We start from the raw sequence: 17914 nt of genomic DNA on the forward strand, positions 1-17914 counted from the left end.
CCTTGAATGCCCGAGGAATACTTTCCAGTGATCGAAATTCCTTTTTTATTATTAATGTGTAAGATTACATTGTTAAAAAATTACTCTTGAAATTTTACAAAAATACCTTGCAATGTTTAGATACAACATATTCATATGAAATTTTCTGGTTATTATTACTGATAAGTCGGACTTTTTTGAAAAATCTGGACTTGAAGTAAATTCAGATGGATAACGTGATGTATATATTATGTGTATATATTATGAATGAATGAATAGTGAGGGATGAGTGTGACAGATTTTCGACTTCAGCTCTCGAGAGTTTCGATTCCATTCGATATAAATATCCATTTCCTCTTCCCAGAGGATCCAAATATCTTCTCCAACTCAATTGAGTGATGTTTTCTTTTCCAAAGCAGGAGGACAGAAATTTCGGGACTCCCTCAATTTTTTCTGACTAAGAGGATTCCTTCGTTCTCTGAAGATTGATTAAAATAAAAAAATATTCACCTTAACGAATACTCGAAAGCTACAAATGAGTAAAAATTAACAATAAAATATTATTTTTTAATTCAGAATTCCTGACAATTTTGTTGAAAAGAAAAAAAATCGATATAGAATGGAATTATAAATTAATATTTGACCGCCAAGTTTTGGTATTATCATCTCCATGTGGATCCAATAATACTCCATCCTGTCATTTAAAAAGAGCAAAGACTCGATGGTGTGCTTTGTAATCTCCTCGGTTATACGTGAGGTCGATAGGTTATCGAGTATCAAACGAAACTCCCTCCGAAACCTAACACTCGTACCGTGTCATCATCCACAATGCCTCTCACATTATACGATCGGATCGAATTGAGGTTCCATTGTCCTCTGGTTGGAGAACCCAGAGCACGAGTCCAACTCTCACGTTCAGAAGTTGAGAGAAAAGTCCAATGCCCCGGACAAGTCCCCGAGAAATTCCACATCCTGAACACGCCCGATTATCGTCCACCGAACACATCCATGAGACTTCTCACTTCTATCTACCTAGAGTTCTTCCTTACTCTCCATTCCACTGGAACATTGAAGCTCTCCCAGGGTCTTCGCACACAATGACTGGATCACCAAATACTCACCATTTGCAACATGTGGTATGACCCGTCCTGGGATTTCATTCAATTATTAAAGAAAATGATAATTCGATTTTACTCAATAATTATTGGATAGAATAGTAATAATAATAATAACATATAAAAATATTTTATTTCATTTTTCATTTGAAAAAATTGATATATGTACATAAAATTGAAAAAAATGGAATATCTCAGTTACACTGAGGAAAAAAATTACTTTAAGAATATTTTCTTCCCACCAGTAAATCTGACCATCAATGTGTAAATATTTCCATAAGACTTACAAAGGCCAAATATATTTTCTTGTGGTTAGTAAATATTCTTGACTAAAGAAAATTTTTTTCTCTGTGTATGTACTTTGATTATGATTCGTCCATATAGTTTATTTTAATGAATCAAATAGAACTAGGCAAGTGTTTCCCCTCCACGATTATTCCAAAATAGTTAATCTCAGGACTAATAATTAGAGCAGTGTAAATATCGAAATGTACAGTATCAAAAACCGACACATAATAGTAGAATTGACCGCCGAGAGTATAACTTTGCCAATTTAAAACCGTCGCTGGTTTTTCCTCGTTATAACTTCAATCCAGTTATTTTTTTCCCCTCGAGTTTCTTTTTTTCCTTTCTCCTTTGCATTGCGCACGAGCCTGGGCTAAGCTTGAGAGTGACGTTGACGTTGACGATGAGGGTTAGTTGGAACGGGAGGATCGAGGGGAAAACGAGAGGTCGCCTGAAAAGTTGGTTGGAGTGATATCGCGATACCATAGCTAGAGTGTACGTTCACAGGCAAGAAACACGGAAAGTAACTTAAAAACTCGTCATGCGGGCGATTATGAAATTTCTCCCGACGGCTTTGACCGGATTTTTCTTTTTTTTTTTCACCATCCACTTTTCCGTCAGCAGGGAATGTAACCACACTCGAATGAGTTGGGGTGAGGAGTTGTGTAATGGCTTGCAGCGTATATAATTCAACACTGTGAGGGTCGATTAAATTTGAAAAACTAGATACTTCTCGGAATTACTCGAGTGGGATTAATTCCTAACTCGGAGCTATAGACAATCCGGTGCAGTGCCAGTTGATCCTTTCGTTATGTTCAACGTTTCCACCAAAGGCAGACGGTGTTGCATGCTATTCCGCTATCTGGACGGTTCATTTAATGCTAATGTAAGTATGTACGATCTTGGAAGGAGTTTGTGAAAATGCTTTAGGGTACGCTTACACTACTCTCAGAGTCCGTAACTACTTGAATATCCTTTCTTATTGCCCCTCGGACCAACTCTCAACCCAATGAACTTTCCCGCTACACTATTTCTACTTAACTCGCACCGAATTTAAACGAAAAGATATTCCCAGACAATTCTTTACACCAGTGGTAACTTGAAGTAGCTCTACTGTGATAGTATTTTTCTGGATTCAGGGGATTTTCGGGGAAAATCCAAGGGATGCGCCTGGGGAGTTGTGGATTTCACAGAATTATGCTTTAAACACAGAGTCCATTTCATTGAAAATAACATTGACTAGATTTTTTTCTAGGTGGAGAAGAGGCGGCATCCTTTTGGGGCATCCTTTGATACAGAATATATTCTGGGCTGAGAATTCTCGGGAGAGCGGGTCATTAGTATCGGCTAAAGAAGAATTCGCCAACTTTTCTCTTTCTTATGTGAAATTTTCCCATAAATTGAGCGGAGATTTTATGAGAGGCACCGGAAAAAAGTCTTCTTAGATCCAGTCGCATTAAATCAAGTGTGAAATCGATTTATTTCATGACAGTCTGACTCGAATCGATTTTTCTACTTGTTTCAGGTCGAGGTGGAGCAGTGAAGTTAGAATCGTTGGACTCGAATCTGTAATTTTATGATGTGAACCAGACATTTTCCTTGAATAACAATTTCACCTCTGGGCGAGACGTGTTGATGTCTGACGTGCCTCAACTTTCATTTATTCAAATTATGTTTATCCCGACTGGCGGGCGAATACTCTCACTTTAACTCACCCACAGCTGGTATCCTGGTGCCAATTAAACTCCCGTGGGACTTCTCACTATGGGTTTTTGCAAAGAGCGAAGGCTTGCAATTCGTTGAAATTGCCCCGATTAATTCAATTTTCTTCGGTGTCGACCCGTCATTTCTCCTCTTGTCGTTCTCTCTCTCTGCAACTAGCATCCGCACGGTCGAAGCATCAAAATAACGCCAGTATTTTAAGCGCTTGCTTCATATTCTTTTACCAGCCATGGACCACGGTGCTACAGCGAAGAGCTAAATCGAAATTCAATTAAAAACACCCCGCGGTGCTGCACTCGTTATCATTTGAATATTTCAAAAAAAATAGCTGAATATTGCGCTGACGGAAAAAGCTGTTCCCAAGGATTTTACTCCACACAGAACAATATCTTTTTGTCAATTTATAAAATCACGTAATCTCCTGGGATGGCATGCAATTCGCTGGCTTCAGAAGAATTTCCGAGGGAATTCTTAAGTATTATCATTAAAATAATCTCAGTAGGAATTCTCCATGAGGTATATAAATTGGCAAATGGGAAATAAAATAGCTCGTAATGGAGGGGATTTTTTTTTCCTATGAGTGCATTTTTATTCCGCTGTTTTTGCAGTTTTTTTTTACATCGTTGGAATTTTCTGAGGAAGCGGAATGAAATAGCGGAAGAGGGTTATGCCTGGGGAGGAGATGAGGGCAAACATTCTGACAGTGGGGTCCGATCTGGGGCACGTTAAGTGTCAGACACATGGTTCTGGGTAGAAGGAGCCGTGATATCAGGAGTAACGGTTTGCAGTCTCACCTATCTTATTACCCACCACGTATTCTCTGTAATTGTATTTTACTCGAGTCACTACCGGGGTTGGAGGGTCGACGAGGGTCTTGGATGGAAAGGAATTTCATGGGATTCGTTCATTTTGCTGAGGGCGTAACCCGTCGCAATCAAATCATTCTTTAAATCCATTCGCTGCTATAAATGGCATTTCATTGCAATTTACTCGCAATCAGCTCAATGAAAATTCGATAAATTCAATCAACTGTTAATTGTCAAAATTTTCGAATTTCTACACTATTGAAAAATTGAAATTGAAAAAATTGAAATTTCAACAATTCTTCATTGACAAATCATTTTATTTATCGATATCCTCAATTTATAGAAATTTCCACAGAATTTTATGATAAAATTTCAAGATAAATATAATATAAAATTTCCATATGATGTAAAATTCAGAGAGTTTGTAATGGAAATTTCAAGAAATATCTACCAGTGCACTGATTATGTCCTTAATTCTCGTAATAAAAATTGTTTTATTTCCCTTGGCCATAAAGTTAGATCGTTACGTGAAAAAGAAATCGACGACTGCGACGTCCATGAAACGCCCAATGCACTAACTACTGAACAAACAGCGACGACATGAATTGGGGCATACATCTGATAAAAACTGAGCACCCTGCAATACACCAATTTGTACAACGTTGGCTATTCACATAACGAATGGACTCAGGAAAATTTCTCTGTGGCGAGCAGCCCGTTATCTCCCCTTTGAAATATTACTATTTGTATTTGACCCATGTGTGCAGTCCCGAAAAGAGTCGAAAAGAACCTAAAGAGCTTAAAAACCGGAGGACCTAGACCGAAAATTGCAATCCCCACTGCATGCATATGAATCCCCCACTCGATTTTTTTTTTATTCACTCGCTAGATTACCAGTTCTTTTAATCCCTCCACGAGTTATAACCAACTTGAAACGTCCTAAAAACGCTGTTAATTCCGGTTGAAAATGTAGAAAGGAGTGAAATAATCCACCAACAAATCTGGTTTGTATGTCTGAATTTGATGTTGGCATTTTGAAGATAAACCACGGGAATTGAAATAAGGATGGTGAAGTAGACGCTATGAAATGGAGAAATTTGAAGGAAATGCTTAGCTCGAGTACGAGTCGCTGGGGGCAATACAGTAACTTCGAATATGACGTTGGGGAGAGTAAGTACGTGCCAAAGTGCGTTTGCCGTTTTCCGAGTGCCTCCAGGTTCTTACCAACGAAATGACATAGATTTTAAGTACCAGTCATGCACAACAGACTTTACTAGGGCTCCATAATTGCTAGTAAATGTACTCAAGTCAATGGAATTCGAGTATAAAAGTACAGCGAGTCCTTCACTCACTCTAACTTTAAACATCGTGTTCACCGAACAAAGTTATTCTGTATTTTACATTGAAAGTAGTTACTGCTCATTAAATAATATCATTAATTTGTTGGTACTATATCTCCGGTATGCAGGAAGTAAACAAGAACACAATATTGGATGTTTTGATCAGGCCAAAAATTGATTTGAATAAATCGATGAAAATCGACGAAAATTGACGACGTTATTCATCTTAGGGCACAAGTGAACAATTGGCTAGAATTAAACCGACAACGACGTGAATCACTACCATTTTCCTTTCGGTCACTATGGCAAATCCGGAATAATCGGATTCTTTGTTTTCTAGACTCTTTATCGTTTCTCCTTACTCTCTTGAATGACACGATAAAAGCGATAGCCTCAAGCCCTCGTCAATCGTCGAGTGCACTCCAGCTTTGTCAACAACTGAAACTTTCATCCTGCGGGTGAAAAACTAACACTCGAGTGCGGATCTCACATGCGAGATTTCCTCCAATCTTCAAATTATCATATAAATATTATTATTACTATTTGGTAATGGTAATGGAAACCGATCATAACCCGGAATTACGATGTGAATTAAACTCAAATGACCGGTCATCGGTTTCCTTTCGATATCAACGCATTGAAGGCCGAATGGTTATCAAATTTTACTCTAGTATTAATGTGTATTGCCATATTACACAATGATATTGGCAATAGCTTCCTGAATGCATACCCTGACGATGGATCTCGTTACTCACCAATGTATGCTTTGACGCTGTGAAATAGAAACTTGGGTGTGATAAAAAAAATACGAGCATCCTGCACGGGGGTAACAAAAAATAGGGAATTCCCAGGGAGAATGGAAATACGAGGCACACGATATTTTTTGTTCGACGGAGTTTCAATGAAGGATATTAATTTCACCCGAGTCTTTTATTCTTGTAAAAATCTCGAATTAAGTGCATTCGAAATAAAATCCTCGTGCCGATACCCTTTGTGAGAGCTTATCGCGATGCACTTTGATTGTTATAAAGAATGGACTCACGGGATTTATTGGAATAGCGAGATGTCATCGCTCTTTGTCAGATTTTGTCAATAGAAGATGAAGCTGGATTCAAAGTCAAAGTCGTTTAATATCTTTAATCGTTGACGGAAGTAAAAACAACAATGATAGGCCATCCGGACATATTTTCGTTGGCTTACTCTTGACGAGTTTTTTAGTAATCATCCATTAATGATGAATAGTAACAGTGGACATTGTAATTGTTCGTTGGAGAGTCTGCGCAGAAATAGAAGCCGGGGAAATGGTGGTTTCGGAATTTTTTCGGTAATCCTCTATCCTGAGATGAACGGTGCCACACATCATAACAAATGTATGAAATCCATTGTGAAGTTCTTGGAGGCGATGATTCAAGTGTACTAAAGCAAACCATATCGGCGAGGTAATATCGCTCGATAAATTGAATCACCAAAGATAATCCAGATTGAGTTCTGGAGTATGAAGCCATAGGACCAACACCCTGGGCATCATAATGGAGTCTGGTATACCAGTGAAGGCTGGATGTATCTTTACGTATATTCTCTTGGGGTGATTCTGGCTGATGCACTTACTCTAACACCAGTGACCCGTGGGTTTGGTTTTCGAAGTTCACGGAACGCGATCCCATCCCGTCCTCACCACTAGCATCACCATGGCTAAAATCCCCATGGAGATTGAACTACGCGGCTTCCAGCGAGTTTCTCGTGATATTACCTAGGTGAAGGGGATAAGCCAGACATAGTGTAAGTAATATCCGAGAGATCCGAGGTTAAAAGGCCCACCATCGATCCATCATGGCATTTCTGTTGGACGGTTTAGTATTGCCGTGTCAAATGGGATCATCTATGTATCATTTACTTCCCCTTTACCTCCCATTTCACTCCCTTCCTATACGAAAAAATCTATCTGTCAGAAAATATCGGAAAAATATCACCAATTGGCCCAATTCATACAGGAAAATATAAAATATGATCCTCAACAACTCTCAACTCGACTTACACTCTTGGAAAATAACCCTCGAAATTTCGAGTAAAAACACTTGAACTTGAAACAATTTTGAATTATTGAAAAATGATGAAAATTCAAATGATGATTTTCCTGCATTTAAACGGTGTACATATTCTCTTCCTAAAGAGAAATAGTCTGCTAAGTTTTCTCGGAATTTTTTTTTCCCAGTGTGTGCAGCATAATGCGATGCAATCGTTAATTAAGTTTTCGGTAGCTCGGCACATAGTTGGCACACTGAATCACAATTGTTTGCGCATCCACTTGATATAAACACTGTCCGTAATTGCGAGTATGCCAACATGCAGTTTGAATCTATCAAAATTGGTTTAGCACCGACAGCCATACGTAAACCGCTGTAACTAACGTGCACTAATAACTATATCAACGGGGTCTAACGGTTGTAAATATAAGGGATACAGCAATGATTCAGTAATAGATTGATTCCATATGGAACTGTAATTCAATTGCCTCCATAGAAACATTGAGTTGTATTTCGGTTGGCAGACTGAAGTCAATGGCGGAGATACCTATGGCGTAATTACCTCTTGTTGTTATTCTAGGTGCATAATTAACCCCGCGGGCTGTCTCTAATTAAGTGCAATCAGGCATACCATCGTACTGCACGTCGAATGGTGGATTATGGTTGGATGAATGAGTGTGGAGAAAATACAACTGACTAAATTCAGTGGATGGTGAGGCAGTGCGTATTTTCATTCCCTTTCTCTCCATTGCTCTTTCGTTTTCAAGCTAAAAGGGATGAAAGGGTAAAATAGCGAAATATCTATGGTGCGCACACTCCGATCCAGACACCGTTCACTGAATGCAGGAATTATGGAGTGAGTTTCGATGGTCGTTAACTCGTGCGCATATAACTAACGGCTATATCTTTGCTCTGTACTCTCACCTCTGTTACGCTTCCATTCAGGTTGCATCCATCTCGTTAAGATTTATCGCTTTCTACTGCGTTTTGTTGGCAATTATTGCCCAGCGGCTCAATGGATCAGGGCTTTTACGGGATAAGCACGACCACGTCCAATAATATATACCGAACATACATTTCAGATTTTTTTTTTTCATGTATACGTGTTGAGTGGTTTTAAAATACTTTTACCATTTTTTCACATCATTGTTAAAAGTTTATCAATATTTCAGCGAGAGTCATCTAAATTTTCAATTATATGAGTTTGAAGTATATTTCCACTAACAGCGATAACTAGATCTCTCATTTAGGTTGGGAATTCGAAAATTTCGAGGATAAAATAGGGAGACAGTAAATTTGAATAGATTTCTCCCTGAGAGTTGATACAAATTTGGAAAAATTGATTTAAAGTGAATTCAAAGTGACTCTTCAGGGTCTGCCTACGTTACTCCCCACCAAATTCGTTTTCGTGAACGATTGAATCTATTTTTCTTTTTCGAACTTGTTACCAAGCCAGTTTTGCAATTCACATGTGTGAAATTTAATCACAAACTTGTTACCTTGACAGAAGTGCCAAAGCAATGAGATAGTGGAGACGTCTGCGAGTGAATAACTATTTCCGTGTTCCCCTCGATTCAACTTTGGATCCCATGGAATTAACAGGAATACGGGATAAGTGGTAGGTGCACAAGTGTATGTGACGGAGAATAGTACCGGGTTATATTGACTGAGTCCAAGCTTGTCTAATGCCCCTACGTGATCCCGACTGCTCCCATTAGATTAGGGGATGGGGAAAGTGACATTGTTTATCCCAAAAAATATCCCTATAATCCCCGAAACATGGAATAATCGCATAATGGAATTATCGCTACATATGCCCTATAAATGTGAGAATAAACAATTTATACTGATGACTATTTCCGTCGTCAAAAAATTAACGGTCGAATCCCGTTATATTATAGTTTCATGTCTCCTCAATTTCTTTATTCGCGTATTTTTTGATTCTTCGACTCTACACCTCGGGGCTAGAAAATATGAACAATCCATCGTTTCGTCCGGTGAGGAATTGAATTTCGGGGAAAAGAAAGCCGAAAAATAAATTTCTCTCTTATTCCAATTTGCTATGAACAAAATTCAGTTTGCGGTCGCAGTGAGTGTGTGGTAGAGGTAGTTGCATACAGTCGAATTTTCCGAATTCGCTTCCCCTACAGCCCCATGCACGCGACTATACCGGAAGTCTACTGTATTATTCAAATATTACTTAGGCTACAGTACTAAGAAGAAAAATTTTACGCCAAAAAATTGCCTGCTTGTTCGAAAAATGAAGACATATTTTTCCGAATCCAGAAAACGAGATATCAAATCAATGGCAATGATTTTTCCATTAAATTTTTGTAGAATTGAAAGAGTTTGTCAAGATAAACGAGACGAGAGAAAAAAAAACGTGAAGCAGAAGGAGGAAATCGGAAGAACCAAAATAACTGGAAGAATGCTGGCATAAAAATTAATAAGATATGAGACATAATAATAATATAAGGGATGAAATTGGAAAAAGTTTCCTTGAATCAAGAAGAAAAGTTTTCTCGAATTTCGAAACTTATTTTCTGGCGTTAATAAATTTTTATCCGACACCGAAAAACTTATTTTTACAGACAAAAGTTACAACAAAAGTTCCACCCGAAAAAATGGTGGAACATCTATTAATAATAAGAGTAAATCTATTCAATACAAATAAAGCTTAGAATAAAAAGTTAGGAATTAGAAAGAATTTAGCTGTGATATCGAAATGGCAGAACAAAAAATGGCGGAAATTGTGTCGCCTCTATTCTTTCCCTGTCGATCGGAAAATGAGCCAATATAATTTCACTTTATACCAACGTAAAGTGAAATCTGCCATTACTTAGTCACCCTCACAACCCAAGTAGAAGTACCGAGCGATTTCCGTGAACCTACCCAATACCAAGCCCATTACCTGGCCCTTTCTGTACACAGACGGACCATTGGAGTGCTCATAGCACGATTTACTACTGCAACGAATGTATCCCAAGCATTTCATCTCCATTCGCACATTCACTGCCTCCATACCTATTTATCTACAAAACAAAATTACCCCCTTCCCCAAGCAATCCCTCAATTTCTATTGTAGTACCTGCTATCGCCAGTCCACTGAAAAAAAACGCCTGATATCAAATAAATGGTATTACGCTAAAATATAATAAGAAGAAATAATTCTCTTCTGCAAATTTTAAGTCAAATTCCCTGAAATTTGCTGGAGGAAATACGAAGGAATAAATGAATGACAAGAATTTTTCAATCGCCGAGCATTTGACTCGCAATAACATCTGACTGGACCTGGAAAATTCGAAATCTGAACAACTTTTCCGCTTCGCCCACTTCTTCCTTGTCTCCTCCGGTATACCATGGGGTCGACAAAAAGATAGAGAGATATATATGAAAAAAGGAATGGATAATGAAAAACTAGAGCGAAAGGGAGAGAGAGAAAGGTACAATGGAGAGGGAGAAATGAGAGGGAGAAATGAGAGGGAGAAATGAGAGGGAGAGGACCTCTCATTACTCTTCGTTCGGCGCACGGGAAAAATATTCGAATCCGCTTGGCTGGTCTCGTCTACAACTCTCATTCTCTTTCCACTTGTTCTTCCTCCTTTTTTAACTCCCTTTGCTAGGACTTTTTATCCCTTTCCTCTTGCTTACGCTCGCAAATTCCGAGAGAAGAAAATTTCCTTCGAAGGAATATCCGGGGACCCGAGAGGGACAAACAGAACGATTTATGATACCCGATTTGTTCCTTACAGAGAGAGAAAAGAGTTCTAATTCTCGGGAGCATGTCCCTCATTTTTACAAATTGATACCTAATTTTATTTATTTTCATTTCCTCTATCTGCGCAAATCCCCACAAATTTTCCAACAATGACTCCGGAATGTATAAAATAAATTCTGTTCACGGACAGTTAGAAACAATTTGAAATTTAATTAGCTCTCAAATAAAAAAGAGGATAGCGGTTCGCCGATTGTTTGTACAAAACTTTGAACAAATTGTGATCTCGAGAAGTTTCACTAGTTTCTCTTTTAAAAAAACGGCTGAAACGGCCAGAGGTGGAATTTAATGTCCGCAGTGGCCGCACCCACCGATAAAATGTCAAAAAACAAAACAAAGATAATAAAAATATAGACATGGAGCACAACGACACCGCGAGACACTCGTGATATTTGAAACAAGAGAGGATAGAGAACAATGGAAGAGAGAAAGAGAGATGAGATACAAAAGGTCAGAGAGCCCTTGCTGGAGGGAGATGAAACGGTAAAGTTTGGTAAACTGCTGTATAGATATACTGGGCTACCACGGAAAAAGGGTATCACAGATTTCAGAGGTTTGAGGTATGAGAGACTAAGAGAGAAAGAGCCAACTCGCTCGTCTGAAACGATAAGAGTATAATGTGGCGCCGGGGAGTACCAAGACTGGGAATAACTTTTATCCACCTGCAATAACAGGGCCAGAACTCTTTCGCGGTTGCGTTTAAAGTGAAGGAAAGTGTCACGATATATTCCAGATGACGCCCCATGGATTTGTCTTACGGTCGGGGAGAATGGTTAAAAGCACTTGCCGCTGACACTCTTTCATTTCAATTTAACTCCCATTTGTTATAACTCCAACTGCGCGTTTATAAGTTTTAATATGTATATGATTACTTCGAGGTGCCATGGTACGTTGACAAGTCCAGAGATCATCTAGTTGTAGACTAACGGTCCATTATGTACTTTGTGGCCGCTCCAAGCAAATCCATTTACTACTTGTTTCATACTTATTTTTCCGGTTGAATGTGCAGGAGATCTTGATCTTGAAATTTTGTGCGATTCAAGAATATGCCACTAGAATATTTCTAAAGAACTTGTGTGTAGTCGAGATAGCAGTGGTTTTTTTCAGCTGTGCATCTAGTTCTTTTAAGGATGACTAGATATTCTCGCGAGGGCGACTGAATGGACGAGGATTCACCCATTCTGGGAGATTTCTCGTTCACCCAGAGAGCTGATTCAGTAAGATACTGAGGGTCCGGGAATCTCCAGCGGAAGTAGAATGGATCTTGCTTCTGGGAAATATTATTCGAACAAGTTCATGTATTCTTTATCAATACCACCATGTGGGGAAAATAAGAATGAGATTGAGGCCGAGGGAAAAAATTGTTGAGAAATCCGAGGGCTGGCCTCTGCGATGAATGCATCGAAGATGATAATTCAACTTTTGGAATACTTGGTAAATCCTTCAAACCACTCGTTGGAGGATAAAGGAAATATTGGGCAAACCCCGTGGCATGCTTGAATTTCCAGCCAAGCTGAGTTATCCGGCTGACGAGTGGCGTATCTGGGGTTCATATCGATCATCGCTATCGGATCGTGAATGGCCTGGGGTATACCCACTTGGAAGACTGCATCATCGAAAGGAGATTGGAGTTGAGAGGAAGTGCGAGGAGCCGAGCGAATTGGATTGTCCCGACAAAACTTCCTTAATTATCCTCGGTGGTTTGGCAAATTATTCGGGATGGCTCGACGCGGTTTACCATCAGGGTTGACGGTTCGCGCGAACAAACAATTCGGTTGTGGAGCAGCCTGGCCAGTGACAAACTACTGGGAACATCCCTGCAAGAATGACTGAGTTTTTACAAGTTCTCGAGCATCGGGTTATCCATTCACAAGTTTCAAGGGGGAAATTTGGATCCGTCTTAAGCCTGCCAGACCATAATGCCTGTCAATTGCTCCTGCCAAACGGTATTTCATCATTAATCAATAAACTTTTCGAGATATATTCAATTCTCGAACGATAACAACTATCGGTAGAGACCGGAGAATGTGAATGTGACGAAATTTCGTGGCCACTGCAGTCCGGCAATCGGATTTACCACTTTTGCGGAGGGTCAGTGACTTTTTTGGAAAATCTAATAACGATCTCTACTAACAATGGAGAGCCTTTCGGGCAAACATTGAAAAAAATATAATTTCCCATTTCTGTATCACTGAACAACATTTTTACGTTGATAAATCGTAATCAGCGTTAAATTTTTAACAGACTCGGAAAGCCTTCACCATCATACACTTTATGCAGTTTCCTCTGGAGTATAAAATGCCCTTGGGCTTGCCAGGACTTGCCCTATTCGTGAAATTTCAAGGATTTCACCGGTGGAGCAGTAACAGGCACGAGAGGAACGCTCAATTACACTGTGCAGAAACAGTCTCCTGTGCCGTGGACCCTCTCCAAAATGGCAAATCGTTATAGCTAGTTTGCTCCTCAAGTGTACCACTTACTTTGACTCTGTAAGCTCTACAGGATCATTTAAACAGTTGCATGCATACTCCAAGGCTCAACCGCCTGCTCCCGTGTGACATGTTCAACGAGCACTTCGGCCCGGAATAACGAACACTAAGTGATATTCAAAAGAAGAATCCAGTAATTCTGTTTTAACATGCAGCAAATGGAATCCAGACATCAGGTTGAGACGTGAGGTGTACGCCTCAGCCTGTCTTTCACTTACTCGATACCGTGCACTTTGATATACTTTGGGTACGCGCTCTTCGAGTTGTCACATCCTGCCGACGTGGAGAGAACTTCAATATTCATCAAAGCGTTTATTGACGAAAAGTAATAACATTAGAAATTGCCGAATCCATCATACACAGAGGCATCGTGCAAACGTTTCGCCATTTATACGGGATATTTGGGTCAGCTCGAGAGAAAATCGTGGGAACTGTCACACGGTACGATTAAATCACTCTCCACGATTTTTCATTCTTCATTGTATTGAGACTTGAAAATTCACTAAAAATATAAGAATTATTTCGAGAAAATCAATGTTACGGTATATTCAGTATAAGATATAAGGTATACTTGATGGAATTTTTTTTATTCCCCGAAGAATGAGGACAGAGAAATTTAAGTGAGTAACGAGTGAAGGATAAGGTAACGCGAGTTAAATTTTCACATAGTGCAATAACTTTTGGAATATTCTTCTCCCGCGAGTATCGGCTTGCTCTTGAAAATGGAATGCCACCTGAGGAAAGGCGAAATCTCAAATCCCTGGCACATGTCTGACGATATACTGGCAACTCTGCAGTTTCTGTAAACGAGAGAGGGATCTTCGAGAACGATGTGATGTCATTGGAAGTCTTGTCAAAGACGTCTGAGAAGGGATTGAAAAGCTGGGGGGATGAAACAAGCCCTTGAGCTAGACGTCCCGGTGGTATATATGTCGGGAATGGATTTATATACCGGTATATATCATACTGGATCGAATGCAGATGACTTGAAACAAGGCACTGGGTGATACCCTTTTTCTCTCCTCTTGCTGGATTCTCCCAATGATGTTATGACATGTCTTGCAGTTTATTAGAATAAGAGTGGAATCTTCAAGGACGTCATGCTGTAAGACAAGCTTTCTACCAAGAGTATTTGATATCCTTTGTGTCGAATAGATCGGCAAGGATGATATTTCACTTGGGAATTCCGATAAAACGAAACTTGATGTCATCTACTCCCTATTTCAAAGGGATTAACTCGAGAGTCAATTTCATGTTTCTCCTGGAGTGAAATTGAATAATTCAAGTCGAGACTCATCATCTCTTTCTTCTCCTCAAATATTCTCAGTTGTAGAGGGAATTAAATATTCACTCATTGAGTGCTGAGAAATAAAATTTCATCTCCCAAGGCGAATTTAATAATTCTCCTTAAAAACAATCATTCGAACAGCAAAATTAACGGAATATTTGATGAATCTGGGCTTGCAAAGGTATAATTACTTGACTTGGTTAAAGAAATCATGTTCTTGTTGTGAATGCATTGTTCATAATTTAGCGGATAATTTGAAAGTGCTTTGGTGATGCTGTATAAAAGCAAGGTAATACTCTTCATTACGGTTTGTTGTGCATCACCGCTAATTATTGCCTCCGCATCTCGGAAAATTCAAGGTTTTGAGGGATCTAAATCAGTTTGTCGGGCTTACTATTGGGAGCCAGTAGGATAGTTACGGTTAGTTTGCGGTGGACGTTTGTGGGCACGAATTGGAGAATGGTCAAGCGCGCGGTATACACACGTGGGTAGGATCCAGAATGAGTAAATGCAACGAGAGTAGGCATTTCTCTTCCTCTCTTTCTCTCTCTGTTTCATCCGGGTTGAAAACTTTCTCCTGACCATAGTCTGCATGTATCGTCTGGTTTCGTTTCGTTGAACTCCTATGTACTCCAAAAGGGCTCCAAAGCTTATATCCATGGCCAATATACGTGACGTTGTTACCGTGACAAAGGATCCATTGTGCTACCAGAAATTGGCGCTATTTTTGGCTGGAAAATGCATTTTCTTCATGTCGATGGAAGTACTTTCTTTTGTCGGAGTGACATTCACTGATTAATCATTGAGTCTCTCATTGAGAAAACAACGTCTTCCACTCTTTAATGGATTCCCGAACGATGGATGAGTTTAATTTCTATTTCGAATCCGAACTGTTTCTGAGATTTACTCGTTTAATAAGAATGAATGATGGACTTTACCTCGCCTTACTCCAAATCTCATGAAGAGCTTCTTCAGTTATTTCTTAGATGTATCACCCAAAGGTATGATCTGAAATGAAAAAATTCGGGTCATGTTTGGCGTTTTCTCAACGCACATTCATCATCCAGAGAAATAATTTATTATAATCAAGTCAACAATTTTTTTATTTCTTCGATTTATTTAAAGGATAATATTTTTGTCATTCAAGCATGCTACTGTACAGGTACATTACTATGTACTCGGTATGGTAACAGACACGAACCCATCGAAAAATTTCAATATAAGACGTTCAAAAAAACAAAAAAAACTCCCAGCTATCTTCTTCATATCATTCAAGCCGGATAAATCGAAAATATACATACATCGAGACGAATACGAATAAATCAAAGAATATCGTAAAAATTCACGTCATGTTTGACGTTTTATCCACGCACATGCATCGTCCAGAAAAAAGTTTATTATAGTCAAATCAAATTTTTTAAATTTCTCCAATTTATTTCTGTTATTTAATTGTATCTAATAATGTAATATTTTTGCATTATTGGTTTGTAAATGCTTAGTTCCTCCCTAATAATCAGACCTAAATAAATTATTCTAAATGAATACACGAAAAATGTTAATGAGGAGGGTAATACAGATTTTATTTGCCTGAAATTAATCACGTTTTATGACCATTAGACCGTCGATTTCACTCTCTCCTAGATGCGGCGATGTGAGGCGAAGATAATCTCCTCGGAGTAATAAAAAATGATTGCCCAGATGTCAGAGGAATAAAGATCGGCGAGATACAAGAGAATCATGAGTTGTTGATGGAACGACGGAAAAAGGGAAAAACACTGACTATTCACCGACATCAGGGAGACTGTGACTCGTCTCAAGAATAATACGGTACAACAGGAAAACGATAGATCTTAAATAAAAATAAGGCGAAATATTATACTTTTTTGGGTGCGATAAGAGGAGCAACGGTATTCCCGATGTTGAATGGTGGATAAGTTGTAGAGGCGGGGGGTGGTAGCAGCTTCGTGAGGGATGGCTGCCATTTATTCTCGTCACGTTGTTGGTGTGAGAAATAAAAAAGGGAGCGGAGGGGGCGGGGGTTGGAATAGGAAAGGGTGGAGGTTGAGAGAAGTTAAAAAAAGTGAAAAGAAATGAGAGTCTCGGGTAATCCTTTGCTATCTTCTTGCATTCCACTGGATGCCGATGCAGGATGAAACGGTGGGTGACGGGCAGAGGAGGTGACAGGGGGTGGGGGACAAGGGGGTTAGAGAGGCGGAGGAAGAGTTAACGGTGGAGGAGAAGGTGCCCTGAGGACTTGGGTCATATCGATTTTATTTCACCGGAGAGTCGCGTGCGCGGCGAGTTGCGAGATCGAGACGTGGAGCTTCTGCAGCCCAGTGGCATTACCAACTGGAGAATGACAGGGAAAACAGAAACGAGGAGAGGAGATAGGATTTTCAGAGTGACTGGCTTCTGCAGTAGTCATGGATGACACTGGTCAGCCCTGGGGTTGGACCCTCGCACCACGTCGGCACTTGTCCAACTTCACTCGAATGTCCACCCGGCTCTTCTCAAAACTTGGACGTGCGTTTGTTGAGTTGCTCTCGAGGGTCAAAATGGCGTCGTCAAAGAGTGAGAAATTTCAGACGAGCTCCCTTGGTGCCCATCGCCCTTTCATTTTCACTTCATAGGCGGGAGTTGACCTCAATATGCTGGGTCTCGATTCAATCCAACGATCATTGTGATTTTCAGGTAGAAAAAGAAGGGGGAGAGCTTATCAAGCGCTCGCAACATGCACGGATCATCGCTGTGGAAGATTTTTTTTTTTTGGATACTTTGCACGTCTGGAGAGATTCACTGTAATTGCTTCGTACCTGGAGCTACTTCGACGCGGGATCCGGAATTTTCTCAGTGATGCGCAAGTGAAAATTCAAAGCTGTGCGCTAAAATCGGTATCTACACTATTTCATAGAAATTAAACTCTCAGTTCGCTTACCGATTACGGAATCGCCTCGAAAAATTGAATTCACGGTCTCGTAAATTTTCATAGATAATTCAGATTAAAATTATGTAACAGTTCCATAAAATTTCCTACGACCACATTTCGCTCCGGAATTACGGAAAAGACACGTATTTGTTATTAAATATTTCT

General features: G+C 39.5%; 1 protein-coding gene across 3 annotated transcripts in view; it reads right to left on the minus strand.

The window, feature by feature from the left end:
• LOC105264779 (TWiK family of potassium channels protein 9-like) overlaps positions 1–17914 on the minus strand; it is a 143767-nt gene that overhangs the window by 52650 nt on the left and 73203 nt on the right. For 2 of the 3 annotated variants that reach the window (XM_011301890.1, XM_011301892.1), the window contains exon 3: positions 15762–15831. The exons of the other annotated variant lie outside the window; for it this stretch is intronic. The gene's annotated coding sequence lies outside the window, so the exon portion shown is untranslated. The remainder of the gene's footprint in view (positions 1–15761; positions 15832–17914) is intronic. 3 annotated transcript variants of the gene reach the window in all.

Source organism: Fopius arisanus, unplaced genomic scaffold, assembly GCF_000806365.1.
Source record: "Fopius arisanus strain USDA-PBARC FA_bdor unplaced genomic scaffold, ASM80636v1 scaffold00025, whole genome shotgun sequence".
In the NCBI taxonomy this organism is placed as follows: Eukaryota; Metazoa; Arthropoda; class Insecta; order Hymenoptera; family Braconidae; genus Fopius; species Fopius arisanus.